This window comes from Oryctolagus cuniculus, chromosome X (assembly GCF_051225735.1).
Source record: "Oryctolagus cuniculus isolate XC-2025 breed Fujian yellow rabbit chromosome X, ASM5122573v1, whole genome shotgun sequence".
Taxonomy (NCBI): Eukaryota; Metazoa; Chordata; class Mammalia; order Lagomorpha; family Leporidae; genus Oryctolagus; species Oryctolagus cuniculus.
In genome coordinates, this window is record NC_142888.1 from 11,264,756 (window position 1) to 11,284,475 (window position 19,720).

The 19,720-nt window shown below is 42.8% G+C and overlaps 1 long non-coding RNA gene and 1 other non-coding gene across 4 annotated transcripts in view; one reads left to right on the top strand and one right to left on the bottom strand.

Moving 5' to 3' along the window:
* The window catches only part of LOC149119555 (uncharacterized), a 227,875-nt gene that overhangs the window by 142,724 nt on the left and 65,431 nt on the right, over window positions 1-19,720 (top strand). The window lies entirely within an intron of this gene.
* On the bottom strand, window positions 2,265-2,372 carry LOC127485105 (U6 spliceosomal RNA). The gene has a single exon (XR_007912279.1). It is a non-coding gene; the product is annotated as a U6 spliceosomal RNA (small nuclear RNA).

The window sequence follows — 19,720 nt, forward strand, 5'->3', positions numbered from 1 at the left end:
GGCACCTATTGATATAAACTTTCCTCTTAACACTGCTTTTGCTGCGTCCCATAAGTTTTGGTATGTTGTGCTGTTATCCTCATTTACTTCCAGAAAGTTTTTGATTTCTCTTTTGATTTCTTCTATGACCCATTGTTCATTCAGGAGCATGTTGTTCAATCTCCATGTGTTTGCGTATGCTCTAGGGATTCCTGAGTTGCTAATTTCCAACTTCATTCCTTTATGGTCTGAGAAGCTGCATGGTATGATTCTAATTCTTTTGAATTTGCTGAGACTTGCTTTATGGGCTAGTATGTGGTCAATCCTAGAGAAGGCTCCATGTACTGCTGAGAAGAATGTAAACTCTTTAGCTGTAGGATTGAAAGTTCTGTATATATCTGTTAGATCCATTTGGGCTATAGTGTCGTTTAAATCTACTGTATCCTTGTTGATCTTCTGTCCTATTGATCTGTCTATTTCTGAGAGTGGAGTATTGAAGTCCCCCAGTACTATTGTATTGGGGTCTAAGTCTCTCTTTAAGTCCGTTAACAAATCTTTTAGATAAACCGGTGCCCTGTAGTTAGGTGCATATACATTGATAATTGTTATATCTTCCTGTTGAATTGATCCCTTAATCATTATGTAGTATCCCTGTTTGTCTCTCTTAACGGTTTTTGTGGTAAAGTTTATGGTGTCTGATATTAAGATGGCTACGCCCGCTCTTTTTTCATTTCTGTTGGCATGGTATATCTTTTTCCAGCCTTTCACTTTCAGTCTGTATGGATCTTTGTTGGAAAGATGTGTTTCTTGTAAGCAGCAAATAGATGGGTTTTGTTCCTTAACCCAATCAGCCAATCGGTGTCTTTTAACTGGACAGTTCAGGCCATTCACGTTCAATGTGACTAATGATAAGTGGTAACTTTGCCCTGCCATTTGCCAAAGATAAGTTCTAATATATGCTTTGAATTCCCTGTGATCTTTTGCTGTGAGGTTTCCTTCCTTTACCTTCTTTCATATTGATGACCGTGTTTCTGTGTGTAACACATCTTTAAGCATCTTTTGCAGGGCTGGACGCGTGGCAACAAATTCTTTCAATTTCTGTTTGCTATGAAAAGTCTTTATTTCACCTTCATTCACAAATGATAGCTTTGCAGGATATAATATTCTGGGCTGGCAGTTTTTCTCTCTTAGCACCTGGGCTATATCTCGCCATTCCCTCCTAGCTTGTAGAGTTTCTGATGAGAAGTCAGCTGTGAGTCTGATTGGAGATCCTCTGAGAGTAATCTGACGTTTCTCTCTTGCACATTTTAGGATCTTTTCTTTATGTTTCACTGTGGAGAGTTTAATTACAACGTGTCGTGGTGAGGATCTCTTTTGGTCGTGTTTATTAGGGGTTCTGTGAACTTCCTGTACTAGGATTTCTCTGTCCTTCTCCAAACCTGGGAAATTTTCTGCTAATATCTCACTAAAAAGGCCTTCTAATCCTTTCTCCCTCTCCATGCCTTCAGGAACTCCTAGAACCCGAATGTTGGGTTTTTTAATAGTATCCTGAAGATTCCCGACAATATGTTTTAGATTCCTAATTTCCTCTTCTTTTCTTTGGTCTGACTGTATCCTTTCGTGTTCTCTGTCTTCTAAGTCCGATATTCTCTCTTCTGCTTCACCCATTCTGTTTGTAAGGCTCTCTATTGTGTTTTTCATTTGATCTATTGAATTCTTCACTTCAGTCACTATCCCAGTTTCCTGTTGTACTAGTTGTTTCGTTTCATTTTGATTCCTCCTTAATATTTCATTTTCATGAGAGAGATTTTCTATCTTGTCCATTAAGGATTTCTGTAGTTCAAGAATTTGTTTTTGAGAACTTCTTAATGTTCTTATCAATTTTTTGAGATCTGCTTCTTGCATTTCTTCTATGTCATCATCCTCATAATCTTGAATTGGGGTGTCTTTTTCATTTGAGGGCTTCATGGTGACTTCCTTGTTTTTATTACCTTGGTTTTTGCGTTTGTTATTTGGCATATTGGAGATATTTGGTTTCTTCACTGTGGTGCTTTTTCTTGTTATACTATGACTCTAGATTAAGTGGACTATCTGTTTTTGATGGAGCCTTAGGGCTTGAGATGGGTGTGGCCTGAGAGCTCTGTTTGGTGTGCCAAAGGTGACACTCCCAGGTTAGGCGTGGTAAACCTCTCTCTCTCTCTCTCTTTCTTTTTTTTTTTGATTCAAAAGGGAAGTTATTCTGCACAGCTGAACGAAGTTGGAGGTAGTTATCAGGCAAATGATATAAAAATATGGAACGCTTCACGAATTTGCGTGTCATCCTTGCGCAGGGGCCATGCTAATCTTCTCTGTATCGTTCCAATTTTTAGTATATGTGCTGCCGAAGCGAGCACCAGACTTTTTTTTCTTAGGATTGGTTGTGAGTTTCTTTCTGTTCCTTAAATAACACATTTGCTTGGACTAATTTTTTGTCTTTTCCTTTATTTCTCTTTGCCTTTTTTTGTTGTGATACACTTGGATGTTTCCCTTTCTCTTTTTATTTTTCTCTCATAGATTTCTTGGAAAGCTCTATCTATCTGTAACTTTCGATTTCCTCACATATTATACATAACCTCCTTACCAGTTCCAAGTTCATCTGAGATCATCAGTGTTATCTGTACTATAAGCCGCAGTTCAAACTTCAAATTTTCATGCTTAACCTCTTTTTATAACCTGAGGACAGGCTGAGAATGGGGAGCTTAGTTAAGGGAGTGTGCATTTTCGTTTTAAATCTCTGGTCTTCCAATACCATGTTAAATGCCCTGAACTAGGTTTCCTCCACCTAGATATGATGTACATCCCATTCACAAGATGTGGGGTAAGAAAGAGACTATAGGCTTTAAGGTCTATTCTCCAATTTCAGTTTGTATCTCTGGAGCCGTCTGACTCCATCCAGAGGTTAACCTTTTCCCCCTGCTTCTTTTATTTCACCTACTTTTCTGCAGCATGTATTTTCATTATTCCCCTGTTAAAAGCATAAGAAGATTCTAGCACATTAGTTACTCTACAGTTTGTGGAGATGAATGCAAATTCCCCTGATTTTTATGACTCACAATTGAGCTCTCAAGTGAAGAGGAAAACTTCACTGGACAACCATGCATCACCAAGTTTTTTATATAGGAATTCTGCTTCTTTCTTGTGCTATCAATTTATGAAGTTTATGGCATTGGGATGTAATATTTTCCTTGTTTGATTTTTGACTCAGCATTTTATTTTTTTACCACTTTTTTTCTTCTTTTTGTTGAGTATTAGAGAAATTATTTCCTAGAAATCATCCTTTGCAAAAAGGTATTTGGCTTATATGGTTCCTTCTATTCTCTACCTATAAATGAATTTCAATTTTATATGAGAATAGTTAGTATAATGTAGTTAAACAGTTAATTCCCTTGTGAGAGTATGAAATATGGGAGGGAAGTATTTTTTTTAAAGTTGACTACGAGAGTTCTTTTTCCCTTCCCAGCTAGCAGGTGTTTCTGGCTCTTAATTATTTAAATAAAAGTTGGCATTGTTCAACTGTCCTCAGACTTGGTCAAAAGAACCAGTTGCCTGGAATCACATCTGAAGCCATATCTTGTTGTATTACCAGGAGCTCCCCTTGACTGTGGCAACAGACCAAGCTGTGGCAATGTGTGGCTGGAGGAAATCTGTGGATGACATGAGGTGCACATGCTGAGGCAACTCTTTGGTGAGCACCTGAAAATCTCCAAATGGAGCTTAGCCACTGACCACCCCTTAGAGTATCCAAGAGCGGGGTCCCTTTCTTGTCACTCTGAGCATTACTACTTGGCAGGGGTGGGTGAGACTTCCGCATTCCTCCTGAGACCCTCCAGACTCCCTGAGTTGAGAACAACCCTGGTGTCTCTGTGCGTCATCTCTACCACCAGCTCTTGCTTTAAAAGGTGCTGGAAAGCAGAGCATTAAAATGGGATCCCTCAGTATCTGGGCCTGGCACCTGCTCAAGGTCTGCTGTTTAGGACATATGCCATTCTATGAGTCTGCTGTGTATCCTGCTTCCCATGTTGGATCATTCTCTCCCCCCCTTTTTTTTTATTCTATCGGTTAGTATTTTCAGACACTAGTCTTGTTTATGTGATCCCTTTGTTAATGTCATAATTTTTAAGATGTCATTTACAGATTTTTTAAAAAGAGCGGAGTCTGGGCCTCATATACCTGGCCACGTCTTAACACCAACCTGATTATTTTCAAGCTCCTCCTGTCAGCTTCTGTTTTCCTGGAAATGGAAAAACTCCCTCTTTGTTTGGACAGTATGTTTGACAGGTCCTCTAATAATGACTCTGTCCTTTGTTTTAGACCCTGTGTATTTAATCTTCTTGTTAGCTTCATTTCTCCAGACTTGAAACAATGACATTCCAGATGGCCATGCACATGAAACCTTGGATGGAAGTAGTTTCTGCACTACAGCCCACCTTGAGAGGCTACCTCCTGCTGGACCCCTGTCTTGACCACAGTTTCCTAGAATTGGTGCCATGGAAAGATCCTGGCTGCAATGGGTGCAACCCCCTCAGAAAATAATCTGTCAAGATGTGGGTGGTAACTGAGATGAAACCTTGAGTGCAGGCTACTGTCTACCAAAGCACCCTGGATGGCTGTGACCACCACCCTCAACAGTCCGTGCCCTAAGGAGCCCCCAGAGAATGACCCCTTGTCAACAAGAAGTAGGCAGGATGAGTTCCATGCCCCAGGTCTTTACAGTAATAGGGTGTGGATTAAAAGGGAGGGGGGACTGAATCCATGAATCCATCCTGTTGGGCTCAGTGTCTGTGGGCCCCTCAGGCTTTAGTATGCATGTAGGCTGTAAGCAGTGACAGGGAGCTTTGCCCTGAGACCTCTACCCACTGTGACATCCTGTTCCTCTGTTGGAGCCTGTGGTTTTTACTACATCTTCAAGCTAGTCACAAATCTTCCACCCAAAACTAGCAGCAGGGGGGCTCGGTTCACTACAGAGGAAGCTAGCTGTTAGCACCTCCTGTTCAGGCTGTCACCAAAAGCTGTCACCAAAACTCTTTATCACTGTACATGTCCTTCCTCAGGTCTATGCTTACAGTGGACCTGAGGGACATCATTTGATCCCCCTGGCCTTAACATCCATGTTGCATTGCCCCCTTTTTAGCCCCGTCCTAGTTGGGCTCATGGCTGTCCTCAGCACAGCATATTGGTTGCTGAGCTTGGTATTTCCATAGGCTAACATCAGCTACCGCCAGTCTTCTATTGATCTGTTACATAGCCAGGTAGAGTCTCTTGCAGAGGTTGTCCTAAAAAATAGACAGGGACTAGACCTACTGTTTCTCTTTCAAGGGGGTCTCTGTGTGGCATCACATCCTATTTTTTGCCAACATAATAATATACATAAAAGCATAATAGAAGACACCCTACAAAAGAAAATCTAGGATGCCAACAAAAAGGAGAAACAAGTGTCTCCTGGTACCATACCCGGTTCAACTGGAACCATTGGCTGACCACCCTCATAACTAGCTTTGCCAACCCACTCGTGCTCCTCATCAGGTTAATAGTTGTTGGTCCTTGTATCCTTAACTGGTTGCTAACTTTATCAAGAGGCACACAGCTTCTGTTAAACTCATTTCAAGGTTCATTATAACCTTTAGATAGTGAAGACGAGTCAGTGCTTTAACTCCTTACTAAAAGAAGTGGGGAATGAAGGGGTAGGAGAAACTGAAGTGACTCCATGTGGCCTGATGGCTCCATTTTCACCCACCCCATGTGACCAACTCTGGGACTTTTCAAAACCCAGGCTGTGGCTCTGGGAGGTCTCCCCACAGAATCCTGTTTGGCACTACATTCAGCACGTGTAATTGTTCTGAATAGCACCTGCTATTGTTTTAAAACCATTATGGCCAAATGTTACTCCCCTGGACCTTGTTCCCATTTGTTCTTCCCCAAATGTGATTGCAGTTTTCAGCTTTAAAAGCCCAACCCTTGCCTCTGCTTGGGTCGAGAGATCTGGAGACATGAACCTGCTCGCAGCCACTGGCTAATAAAGCACTCATTCCAAAAAACAAACAAACAAACAAACAAACAAAAAAAAACAAAACAAAAAACCACAACTGGCCTGTTTACATTTATTGAATTTTAGGTTTTTGGCAGGTTGAAGAGATAGCTTGAAATTTCCTTCCATCTATGGGCTGTCTCTTAGAGACCTTCAAATCATTTTATATATCAGTAGAGCTATGTTTCTCCATGTGTTGTTTGTGACCCATCAGTTTAAAGGACTGGAACCTAGAAGCAACTAGAAGGTATGATAAAGATCCTGCTTGGTGGATTGAGGGAAGACTGAAAAAGGGACTGCACAGTGTTCTGTCATTTCAAAGAGCCGCGACTAGCCTGGCTGCAGAAAAAGGAGTGAATTCCCAGCTTTAATTTCCCCCAAGTCAGAGTCTCAGCTGCCATATACCCATCATTTTTAGAGGAACAGGCTGCTGCTGCTGCTGCTGAGCTGGAGCCACAGTGCTTGAGAGAAGTTAGTTAAAAGAAAAAAACCTCAATAGCCAAGGGAGTGAGCATTGGAAGCTTTGGAGAGAGGTACTGGAGGAAGGCAGGGCTGTACCCAGAGTCCTGCCAAGCCCTCTGGCGCTACCAGCCCTCTGCACACTGCTGCTGTGTGCCAAGTTTTACCAACTGTGAAATTAATGTTCCTACATCATAATATAGCTTTTCCCCAAAGGAAAATTAAAATAATAAATGTAAGTTTAGAAAGCTGTCCAAACAAATCCAACTAAGCTAGGAACTGAATCCTATGATTCAGAAACGAGTAGTGCCTTTTGGCAGCATTTTAAACATTTTTTCTTTGTTGTTCAGGTGCAGCTTTACAGGAGAAATAGCTTGGGATTCCCTCTGCATATTTTCTCAGTTCTTGAGTTTTGCTGGTAGAAGCCTGAATATTGTTATTCAGCATGTGAGGCTCTTCACAGCAAAACTAAATACCCTTTCCCTGTATGAATTTGAAAGCTCTTGTTACCTTCCTGTTCATAGATACACAAAGATCATCTTATATGTACTACTCTACTGTGGTTTATAAATGTGTCCATTTAAGAGGGGGAGAGGGAGGAAGGGAGGGAGTTCTCCCATCTTCTGAATCTCTAAGCAAATGCTTGGAACAGCTGGTGGGACCAGAGCCAGGAGCAGGAACTCAGCCTGGGTGTTCCACATGGGTGGCAAGGGACCCAACTACTTGAACCATTATTGTCGCTCCCCCTCTTTGTGGAGGAATGACACAGGACCCTGCGCTGTTCCTTCGTCTGCTCGGCCCTCCCCGGGTTTGCTGCTGGTTCTTCCCGGGTTGGCTACTATCCCTTCCACCTCCGTGGAAGGGCAGTTCCCCCTGGCCACATTCCCCACTTCCGCGGGGGAGCGGCACACCACCGGCCAGCTTTCTCGGGGGCTGCACAGGTGTTCCTTCAGCTAGATGTTCCTCTTAGATGTTCCTGGTGCATGCCGTCTCTCTCCTCCTTTATAGTCCTCCTCCGCCAATCCTAACTCGGCTGCCCACACGCCGAGTACGCTGCTCTCCTCCAATCAGGAGCAAGTCCTACAGTCCATTGGCTGAACTGGAGGCAGCTGTGCAGAAGCTGTTTTCTTCTCTCCCAGCGCCATATTGTGGGAGAGCAGATGCATAGAACAAGTCTTAATTCCAGTAACTTAGTCTAGTCCGGGTTGCTCCCCACAGATCCCCCTTTCTTTTTATTTTTTGGCGTTGATACGCGCCTGTCTTCGGTGTCCCGCGGCACACACTCTGCTCTACTTGCTAGAGTTGCCACAGGTTCTTACAAGTCCTATCAATCAGGCAAACCGAATCCGGGTCCTCTCTTCGCCATGTTGTGAGGAGGTTTTTAGGCGCTGATGCGTGCCTGTGTTCGGTGCCCTGCAGCGCATGCTCTGCTCTGCCTGCAGGGGCTTACAAGCCCTAACAATCAGGCAAACCGAATCCAAGCCTTCTCATTGCCGTATTGTGGGGGAGACTTATTAGTGTTGGTTCGTGCCTATCTTCGGTGACCTGCAGCTCATACTCTGGTCGAGCTGCTTGCTGGTGCTTACCGCCTTAATCAGGCAGACTGAATCCAAGCCTCCTAATTGCTGTATTGTGGGGAGGCCTTACTGATGTTAATTCGTGCCTGTCTTCGGTGACCTGCGGTGCATAAGCTGCTAGCCGCCGCAGGTGCTCATCGCCTCACTAATCGGACAGACCGAATCCAAGCCTTCTAATTGCAGTATTGTAGGGAGGCCTTTCTATTTCTCTATTTCTCTATCTCCGGGCATTCCTATTTCTCCCATTTTACTTCTGTCTGCCAACATTCCCATTTCTCTCATTTTACTTCTAAACTTCTGTTTCTCTTATCCCTGCGGCTTTCCGGCTCTGAGCCGCTTCAGCCCGCGCCTCTCTCATCTGCGCGGCTTCTCGGCTCTGCATGGCTCGGCTTTGCGCGCACACTCCGCGGTCTCGCACTAGCCCTTTTGCGTCTGAACCATGGCCTCGCGCCAGCCCCGCGTTCCCTATCTATTCACGCCCCGTGCTCTCTCTGCACGCGGCGGCTTCCGCGGGTCACACAGCGTAGCTTGCGTCTCCGCCACTAGCATTCAATCTAAGTTCCCCGGGCTAACCTGGCGAATTCAACCCAGCTCACGTTTCTGCGCCTTTCGGTCTGGCTTCCCGTCCTTTGCTCCTCAGGCTAATCTGACGGATTCCAACCTAGCTCATACGTCTCCGCTTCTGGTTTCAACTCTTCGCCCCCCATTCCCGGGCTAACTTGAGAATCCCAAAGTGGCTTTCGTTTCCGCCTCGGCCTGCCCCCCGCGACTTCAATTTCCCTAACATTTTTCTCTACCCGGTATGTTTCCCCAAGCTTTCTTCCAACAGTACTCCTCCCTCATTTCTCCTGGCCTCTCCCCACAGTCCGCATCCGAGTCTGTTTGTTCTAGCTTTCACTTTCGCTTTCGACCTTAGAGATTTCTCCCAGCTTCCCCCCATAGTCCGTAGTCCGTATCTGAGTCTATGCCTAGGCTTTCAATAGCTTCTTCCGGCACCTTTTTCGTCCGGCTTTTCCCTAGGCTGTTTGCTAGTCTCTCTCTCCGATATTTTCCCAGTTCTTCCCGTTTCTTCCCTCCTAAGTTTCCTATCCGTCCTAGGTTTTCTATCCGAGTCACGGCACCATTATGTCGCTCCCCCTCTTCGTGGAGGAACGACACAGGACCCTGCGCTGTTCCTTCGTCTGCTCGGCCCTCCCCGGGTTTGCTGCTGGTTCTTCCCGGGTTGGCTACTATCCCTTCCACCTCCGTGGAAGGGCAGTTCCCCCTGGCCACATTCCCCACTTCCGCGGGGGAGCGGCACACCGCCGGCCAGCTTTCTCGGGGGCTGCACAGGTGTTCCTTCAGCTAGATGTTCCCCTTAGATGTTCCTGGTGCATGCCGTCTCTCTCCTCCTTTATAGTCCTCCTCCGCCAATCCTAACTCGGCTGCCCACACGCCGAGTACGCTGCTCTCCTCCAATCAGGAGCAAGTCCTACAGTCCATTGGCTGAACTGGAGGCAGCTGTGCAGAAGCTGTTTTCTTCTCTCCCAGCGCCATATTGTGGGAGAGCAGATGCATAGAACAAGTCTTAATTCCAGTAACTTAGTCCAGTCCGGATTGTTCCCCACACATTATCTTCTGCCTCTCATGGTTTGCATTTTCAGCAAGCTGGGGGCTGGAGCTAGGTATAGAATCCAGCTACTCTAATATGGGACACATATGTCTTAACCATTATCTTAACTATCAAGCCAAAGACTTTCTTGCATTTCTTGCATTTCAGTTACCAAGGATGCATAGCTAACAAGGTTTCTATGGGTAAAACTTGGGAGTTACTGTAATCCATTGCTAACCACTTCCTCTTCCCTGGGATGGTAAGATGGCTATAGGGGTTAAATTACAAAATGAACACTAGATTCTAGCATAGAGATGCAGAACACCCCTAGGAGAAAGTATGTTGCCTTGTCACTGATGCAGGACATTCAGCCTATCTAATGAAAAGCAGCGGAACTTTGCGTAGGGGTGAGGGTGGTGAGAGGAATTGGTCATATAGCGGGGCCGGCGGTGGCTCACTGTGGCACCGGCATCCCATATGGGTGCTGGGTTCTAGTCCCAGTTGCTCCTCTTCCACTCCAGCTCTCTGCTGTGGCCCGGGAATGCAGTGGAGGATGGCCCAAGTGCTTGGGCCCTGTACCCGCATGGGAGACCAGGAGGAAGCACCTGGCTCCTGGCTTCGGATTGGTGCAGTGGTGGCCTTTGCGGCCATTTGGGGAGTGAAACAACGGAAGGGAGACCTTTCTCTCTAACTCTCTAACTCTCTAGCTCTCTAGCTCTCTAACTAACAAAGTGTCGCTCCCCCTCTTCGTGGAGGAACGACACAGGACCCTGCGCTGTTCTTTCATCTGCTCGGCCCTTCCCGGGTTGGCTGCCGTCCCTCCACCTCCGTGGAGGGGCGGGCCCCCCTGCCACTTTCCCCACTTCCGCGGGGGAGCGGCACACCGCCGGCCGGCTCTCTCGGGGGCTGCACAGGTGTTCCTTCAGATAGATGTTCCTGGTGCATGGTGTCTCTCTCCTCCTTTATAGTCCTCTTCCACCAATCCCAACTCTGCTACCCACAAGCCGAGTACGCTGCTCTCCTCCAATCAGGAGCAGGATCAGCTCCTGCAGGTTATTGGTCGAACTGGAGGCAGCTGTGTAAAACTTGTTTACTCCTCTCCCAGCGCCATATTGTGGGAGAGCAGATGCATAGAATAAGTCTTAATTCCAGTAACTTAGTCTAGTCCGAGTTGCTCCCCACACAAAGTTGGTCATATAGCATATTAAACAGAGAGAGTTAATAACTCTAGCATGGTCCTGAGGAAGGTTGCCCTGGCTCAGATACTATGAGAAACCTGTGCTTCCTATCCCTATAGTGTTGATTATTTACGTAAGGGGAATATACAGTTTACCATCCAAAGCAGGGAATTTTTATAGACAATGAAAGAGGCATACTATTCATGATGAATTCCGGGCATCAATGCAAAAAAGACTATCTTGGGTGAATCCCACTTCAATTCTCCTATATCTGATGCTGTGTTTTTGAAGCAAACTTTTGACTATAGAGAATGTGCTCCTCTTAAAGAGTTTCATCTGTACAGAGTGCACTGATCATTCGTTCATTCAACACATATTTATTGAGTATATAACACAGAGGTTTTGCCTTCATGGAGCTTATAGTCTGGTAGGATCATGATGAGTTAAATTCTTATTATGAACCATGACTGGTTTTGTGCAAAGGGTCATATGAGATAGCAGTGGTGGGTCACTTCTAGGACTTAGAGGTTAATGAAGTTTGCGTAGAGGAAGCCAGTAGTTTCTGAGCTAAGATATGGAGTGTGTTTAATACTTACTGGGCAAAGGAAGTGGAGGAGAGTTTTTCTCAGATGCCAAAAGCCAAAGACAGCATTTATTCTAGCTAAAAAATGTGTTCAGTTGACATTTAGAGTAAGTGGAGGAACAGAATGAAAGTTTGGACAGAGATGGTAGAGGACTACTGTCGGTACACTATTCTAGAACCAGTCCCTTAACTTCATTGCCAGAGCAGACACACAGCTCTATGTTTTAAAACCAGATTCAGGCTTGAGCTGGGTTAAGGAAAAGGTTCAAATTGAATGGAAATTGAAGATTTTGATGTGACTTTTTAAAGATGTTTCAAATTTTTATGAAATTAATACACTTAATTTCTAAAGATATATGCAGCATTATCCCATTTAACACAAAGCACACATTTTTAGCCCTACACTCCCCTGCCCTTTGATTTTGACTTTGTAGAGATAATCACAGTTTTTTTTTTCTATTTTTTAAAATTTTATTTAAGGAATACAAACTTCATGTATTTCATATATACAAATTTAGGAACATAGTGATTCTTCCCACCCTACCTCCCTTTCATTTATACTTTCACCTTTCTTCTTTCCCATTGCTGTTCTTACATTTTTTTTTAAATCTAAGATTTATTTTATTGTAGTTTTATTTTTTATTTTTTTGTAACTTTTATTTAATGAATATAAATTTCCAAAGTACGGCTTATGGATTACAATGGCTTCCCCCCATAACGTCCCTCCCACCCGCATCCCTCCCCTTTCCCACTCCCTCTCCCCTTCCATTCACATGAGGATTCATTTTCGATTCTCTTTATATACAGAAGATATACATTAAGTAAAGATTTCAACAGTTTGCTCCCACACAAACAGAAAGTGAAAAATAATAGATGATTTTTTAAATGATGATGAAATCAGATCAGACCTAATGTCATGTTTAATCCCAGTGAGAGTCAAGTTGGGAATTGATCATTTCTTCTTTTTTTTTCTTTCTTTTTTTTTTTTTTTTTACAGAAGATCAGTTTAGTATTGTCGCTCCCCCTCTTCGTGGAGGAACGACACTAAACCCTGCCTAGGCTTCATATCCGAGTCATGGCACCATTATGTCGCTCCCCGTCTTCGTGGAGGAACGACACAGGACCTGCGCTGTTCTTTCGTCTGCTCGGCCCTCCCCGGGTTTGCTGCTGGTTCTTCCCGGGTTGGCTACCAACCCTTCCACCTCCGTGGAAGGGCGGTTCCCCCTAGCCACCTTTCCCCACTTCCGCGGGGGAGCGGCACACCGCCGGCCGGCTCTCTCGGGGGCTGCACAGGTGTTCCTCTTAGATGTTCCCCTTAGATGTTCCTCGTGCATGTTGTCTGTCTCCTCCTTTATAGTCCTCTTCCGCCAATCCCAACTCTGCTACCCACACGCCGAGTACGCTGCTCTCCTCCAATCAGGAGCAAGTCCTACAGTTTATTGCTTGAACTGGAGGCAGCTGTGTAGAAGCTGTTTCCCTTCTCAGCGCCATATTGTGGGAGAGCAGATGCATAGAATAAGTCTTAATTCCAGTAACTTAGTCTAGTCTGAGTTGCTCCCCACAAGTATACATTAAGTAAAGATTTCAACAGTTTGCACCCCCATAGAAACACAAAGTGAAATATACTGTTTGAGTACTCGTTATAGCATTAAATCTCAATGCACAGCACATTAAGGACAGAGATCCTACATGAGGAGTAAGTGCACAGTGACTCCTGTTGTTGACTTTACCAATTGACACTCCTGTCTATGGCATCAGTAATCTCCCTATGCTCCAGTCATGAGTTTCCAAGGCTATGGAAGCCCCTTGAGTTCTCCGACTCTTATCTTGTTTAGACAAGGTCATAGTCAAAGTGGAGGTTCTCTCCTCCCTTCAGAGAAAGGTACCTCCTTCTTTGAAGACCTGTTCTTTCCACTGGAATCTCACTCACAGAGATCTTTCATTTAGGGTTGTTGGTTTTTTTTTTTTTTTTTTTTGCCAGAGTGTCTTGGCTTTCCATGCCTGAAATACTCTCATGGGCTTTTCAGCCAGATCGGAATGCCTTTAGGGCTGATTCTGAGGCCAGAGTGCTGTTTAGGACATCTGCCATTCTATGTGTCTGCTGAGTATCTCGCTTCCCATGTTGGATCACTCTCCCCTTTATTTATTCTATCGGTTAGTATTAGCAGGTACTAGACTTGTTTATGTGCTCCCTTTGACTCTTAGCCCTTTCATTATGATCAATTGTGAACTGAAATTGATCACTTGGACTAGTGAGATGGCATTGGTACATTCCACCTTGATGGGATTGAATTGGAGTCCCCTGGTATGTTTCTAACTCTACCATTTGGGGCAAGTCAGCTTGAGCATGTCCCAAATTGTACATCTCTTCCCTCTCTTATTCCTACTCTTATGTTTAACAGGGATCACATTTCAGTTAATTTTCAACACTTAAGAATAACTGTGTATTAATTACAGAATTAAACCAGTCATATTAAGTAGAACAGACAAAAAAAATACTAAGAGGGATAATGTGTTAAATTGTTCATTAACCGTCAGGGCTATGCTGATCAAGTCACCGTTTCTCATAGTGTCCATTTCACTTCAACAGGTTTCCTTTTTGGTGTTCAGTCAGTTGTCACCGATCAGGGAGAACATATGGTATTTGTCCCTTTGGGACTGGCTTATTTCACTCAGCATGATGTGTTCCAGATTCCTCCATTTTGTTGCAAATGACTGGATTTCATTGTTTTTGACTGCCGTATAGTATTCTATAGAGTACATGTCCCATATTTTCTTTATGCAGTCCACTGTTGATGGGCATTTGGGTTGGTTCCAGGTCTTAGCTATTGTGAATTGAGCTGCAATAAACATTAAGGTGCAGACAGCTTTTTTGTTTCCAATTTCATTTCCTTTGGGTAAATTCCAAGGAGTGGGGTGGCTGGGTTGAATGGTAGGGTTATCTTCAGGTTTCTGAGGAATCTCCAGACTGACTTCCATAGTGGCTTGACCAGTTTGCATTCCCACCAACAGTGGGTTAGTGTCCCTTTTTCCCCACATCCTCGCCAGCATCTGTTGTTGGTAGATTTCTGAATGTGAGCCATTCTGACCGGGGTGAGGTGAAACCTCATTGTGGTTTTGATTTGCATTTCCCTGATTGCTAATGACCTTGAACATTTTTTCATGTGTCTGTTGGCCATTTGGATTTCCTCTTTCGAAAAATGTCTATTGAGGTCCTTGGCCCATCTCTTAAGTGGGTTGTTGGTTTTGTTTTTGTGGAGTTTCTTGATCTCTTTGTAGATTCTGGTTATTAACCCTTTATCTGTTGCATAGTTTGCAAATATTTTTTCCCATTCTGTCGGTTGTCTCTTCACTCTCCTGACTGTTTCTTTTGCAGTACAGAAACTTCTCAATTTGATGCAATCCCAATAGTTGATTTTGGCTTTGACTGCCTGTGCCTCCCGGGTCTTTTCCAGAAATTCTTTGCCTGTGCCAATATCTTGAAGGGTTTCTCCAATGTTCTCTAATAACTTGATGGTGTCAGGTCGTAGATTTAGGTCTTTAATCCATGTTGAGTTGATTTTTGTGTAAGGTGAAAGGTAGGGGTCTTGCTTCATGATTCTGCTCGTGGAAATCCAGATTTCCCAGCACCTTACTTTTTTATAAAAATATATTTTCAGTTAACTTTATACTCCTAAGATTAACCTTATACTAAGTGTAGAGAGTTCAACAAATAGTATGAAGAAAAAAGAAAACAACAATCAGCATTGTTCCTCAGCAGTCATGACAAGGGTTGTTCAAAATCATCACATCACAAAGTGTCAGTTTCACTCCTATAGATTACCTTTTAGGTACTCTGTTAGTTACCATGGATCAGAGGGAACATACTACACCACATTTAAAAAAATGAAATCCTGTTATTTGCAACAAAATGAATGCAACTGGAAATCATATTTCATGAAATAAGCCAGTCCCAAAGAGGTAATCATTTTTGACTCAACACTTTCAGCTACTGCTTCTGGCATTTACTTCTAAATTCCCATCATATCCTGATCTTTCAAATTTGAGCATGCTCTACTAACTTTGTTTTATGGTGAATGAGGATTCATATATCCTTCATTTTTACCTTGTCTCCCATCCCCTCGTCAGCACACACACATGTACCCCTCTGTTCTCCAACTTTCCTTTAAAAATACGTTGGTTTATTTTTCTTAAATCAGTATTCCATGTTTACATTATGTCCACATAAACAATTAGTTTTCTGTTACCTTTCAGTAATTCTCTCAAATTTTACTTTTTTTATTTTTAAATTTGAGAGAAAGAGGGATGGAGGGAGGGAGAGAGCATGTGTGCAAACTGCTTTGCACAGAATTACTCCCCAAATGCTTGGAAAAGCTCAGGCTGGGCCAGACAGAAGCCAGCAACCTGTAACTCAGTCCAGATTTACCACATAGGTGGCGTGAATTCAAGGACTTGAGCTATTACCTACTGCCTCCACTGGGGCACATTAGCAGGAAGTTTGAATTGGAATTGGGGCCAGAACGGAAATCAGACACTCCTAGATGGGATGTGGTCATTCCACATGGCTTCTTAAGTGCTGCACTGAATACTCAGCCTCCAAATTTTAGGTATAATGATCAATATAGTCAGTGAACCATGAACTGATGGATTCTGTTTCATGTTTTCTTCTGTGCTGTTCTTTCTGAAATCCCATCTTTGTGTTCCAGGCTTGATGCGCTACTTATCAGCACATTATGCTGTCTACGTCTCAGGACTTCCCTCTAAGTCGACCAGAACATGCTTATTGTCTCTGTCTTGTGTTATCCCTAGTCCATATTTCTTTCCTGATTTAGACAAGAAATTTTCTGCCCCTCAAAAATGCAAGATATCATCTAGGGGTAGAAAAAGGAAATTGAGTCAACCCAAAAGGTATGAAAATGCTGATGGGAAGAAAAATCTGTTTCTTCTTTTACCCTGGTGTGTCTAGTTGGTCTAAAAGTCAGTTATGTAAGTGAGGGGGCATTATGATCAACTTCTGTTTTAAAAGCATTCACTCAATATCATGTTTATTGATATAATGGAGACATGTCAGGCCTGGGAGCTTCCCTCTTAGATTTAAACTGTACTAATGTATACAGACAAATGAGCGATCAAAATACAACATTAAAGTCAAGTACAGGATGCTATGGCCAAACATGAGAGGGACACATAACTCCAGAGTAGAACGAGGGGTGAACTAAGGTAGACAACTTAAAGTCATGCATTGTGTGATTCCACATGTATGAAATATCTGGGGTAGGTGAAGTGGTAGAGACAGAAATGAGATTAGAAGTTGCCAAGGGCTGAGGTAGAACAGGGAGTGGGTAATGACTGCATAATGAGTGTGGCATTTCATTTTGGGATGATGAGACTGTTCTGAAATTAAATAGTTGTAATGGTTATACAATGTTGTGAATGGAGTAAAAACACTTAAATTGTGTCCTTGAAAATGATTAATTTAAAAATATTTTATTTTTTTTTTTGACAGGCAGAGTGGACAGTGAGAGAGACAGAAAGGTCTTCCTTTGCCATTGGTTCACCCTCCAGTGGCCACCATGGCCGGCGTGCTGCGGCCGGTGCACCGCGTTGATCCGATGGCAGAAGCCAGGTACTTCTCCTGGTTTCCCATGGGGTGCAGGGCCCAAGTACTTGGGCCATCCTCCACTGCACTCCCTGGCCACAGCAGAGAGCTGGGCTGGAAGAGGGGCAACCGGGACAGAATCCGGTGCCCCGACCGGGACTAGAACCCAGTGTGCCAGAGCCACAAGGTGGAGGATTAGCCTAGTGAGCCGCGGCGCTGGCTAATTTAAAAATATTTTAAAATTGATATTTACGAGAGAGAGAGAGAGAGTGAATGAATGAATGAATGAATATCTCTCAGCTGCTGGTTCACAAACACCTCAAATGCCCTTAACAGCCAGGGTTGGACCAGGATGAAGCCTGGACTTAGGAACTCAATCTGGGTGTTGGGGACCCAAGTGCTTGAGCCATCAAGATGACTGATTTTATTTTATATAAATTTAACCTTAATAGAAAACATATAATGGAAGAACAAGTAGTTAGTAGAACTATGACAGTGATAGTTCTGGTGTGAGATACATTTAAAAATATTTTCTGTATTTTGGCAGCATTGTATTTATGTAGTTTTTGAATAGACATGTATCTGGGACAAGCTTCAACAAAGGAAACAGTGCTCAAGGTAAAATAGATGTATCCTTCCCTCCCCATCTCTTAGTCACTCAGTTCTTTTAATTGGAGAAAGACATTGTTATCAGATTCTTGCTTATTTTAGATATGTGTATAACATGAGTGTGTGTGTGTTTTCTAGTATGTGTCATATGTATTATTTTAAAATAGTAGCTGATTGAGTTCAGGACCTGCTACCCCAAATATGACACCTTGGCATTTGAGAAGACAGCACTCTTACCTTCCCTCCCTCCTCTCTCCTGAGATAGGTTATGAGGTCCTTGTGAGGGGTGTATCCTCAATATACTGCAGGAAGGGAGTGTCCTTAACTCTGAAGAGGCAGAGATGTAGAGAAGATTCCGAACAAACAGACCTTGCTAAGTTCTCCCTGTTCATCCTCATTAGATCATATCCTTTTGTTTTCAAATCACGTTTATCCATGCCTGCCCACTCCATCACACCGAAGCCTAAAGATACACATGTTTACCTGTTTCTTTTGGTCTTCATTTCCTTGTGAAAGCTCCTGTGTCACATAAAACTTAAATAAATTCATGTGCATTCTATTGTTCATCTGTTTTTTTTTTTTATTTTTTATCAGGGCCTAGCTGTGAACCTGGTGATGGGTGAAGAAAACAGATTTTTTTCTCCCCTGGATAGCATATGATAAACATATTTTGCATCTTTATTAGTGTATATTAGAGGTCATTTCCTGTCAGTACATGGAATGTTGCCTAGTTCTTAACAGCTTCTCAGAATTCTATAATGGACCATAATACATTAACGTGTTCCCTATTGACAATATTGATGGATATTTAGATATTTAGACTGTTATCAGTCTTTTGCTGTTGGAAGCAAAGCTATAATGAATATTCTATATATATATATCTTAATTTGCATTGTTGAGCACGTGATTAGATCCTGAACTAAGGCAGTGGCAACCTGAAGAGCGAGCAGGTAAGGGGTGAGAGAGAGAGAGGAGGAGGTAGATTTGAGAAAACATGGCAGCTGCTTGCATGCCTTAGATGAGGGAGTGAGAAGTTGGTGTTACTATGTGTTACCAGTCCCTAGCAGAGAGCAGGTGCTTAACAAACATTTTCTGAATGCAACTACAAGAATAGCTTAAAATTTTCTAGTATAAATTGCAGGTTCTAGTGAATGAACCATTCTCATAGCCATGCTAATTTTGATTTCCATGACCTCTCTCCCTTAGCATTCCTGATGGGCTTTGGCTTGACACTTTACTGACAAGCACTCAGTGACTTGTACTGAGCATCCCATTCTGTGACTCCAGGTTCTTTTTGTGTTGTAGATCATGGAAAGTGCCGAAGGTAATAAATAATTGCAAATCTGGTTGTGGCATGCCACTGTTCTTAAGGAGAGAGTGCTTTATGAATGAAAACAAAAATATTTAGGTCTCAAGTTAATATTAAGGTTAATCATATTTAACAGATGTGATTTTAATCAGTGTTTTAACATTTAATCAGTGTTCAGAAAAGGATTTGCTGTCTTCCTCCTCCTCACATACCATGAAGTATTTTTGCATCTTGCCTGCTTTAAAAACTTAAATTTTTTTCTTTGCAGAATTCCTTTAAAATCTCCTTTCCTCCATAATTAAACTATGATTTAAAGGTATGGTGCGATTATAATTAATCTAGTCTTGACCCATAAACAGTAAGCACTCAATTTTAGTATATTACTAATTTATGTGATTTCTCATCATTAGTGATTGATATAATCAAATCACCGTACTAACTGACATTTGTGTTTAGGAAAATCTGAAACTGCAAACTGTAAAATTGTTGAGAACTTAATTCATGCTTATGTGATTATTTATTCTCAAGTAATTAGAAACAAACCTGATTAGTGGTTACTTGAATCTTGCCTGTCTCTACCTAAATATTTGTCTGTTTGTTTCTCTCTCTCTCTCCTCTCGTCTATGTGCTTTCAGCAACAAGCTAAAATATACAGTTTCTACGTGGGGTGTTTTTAAATTAACCTCACCTATATCTTCTGCAATTGTTTGATTTACACATAGTGGACCAGATTTAATATTAAATTTGTCCTTTACCAGTCTAACAACTCTAG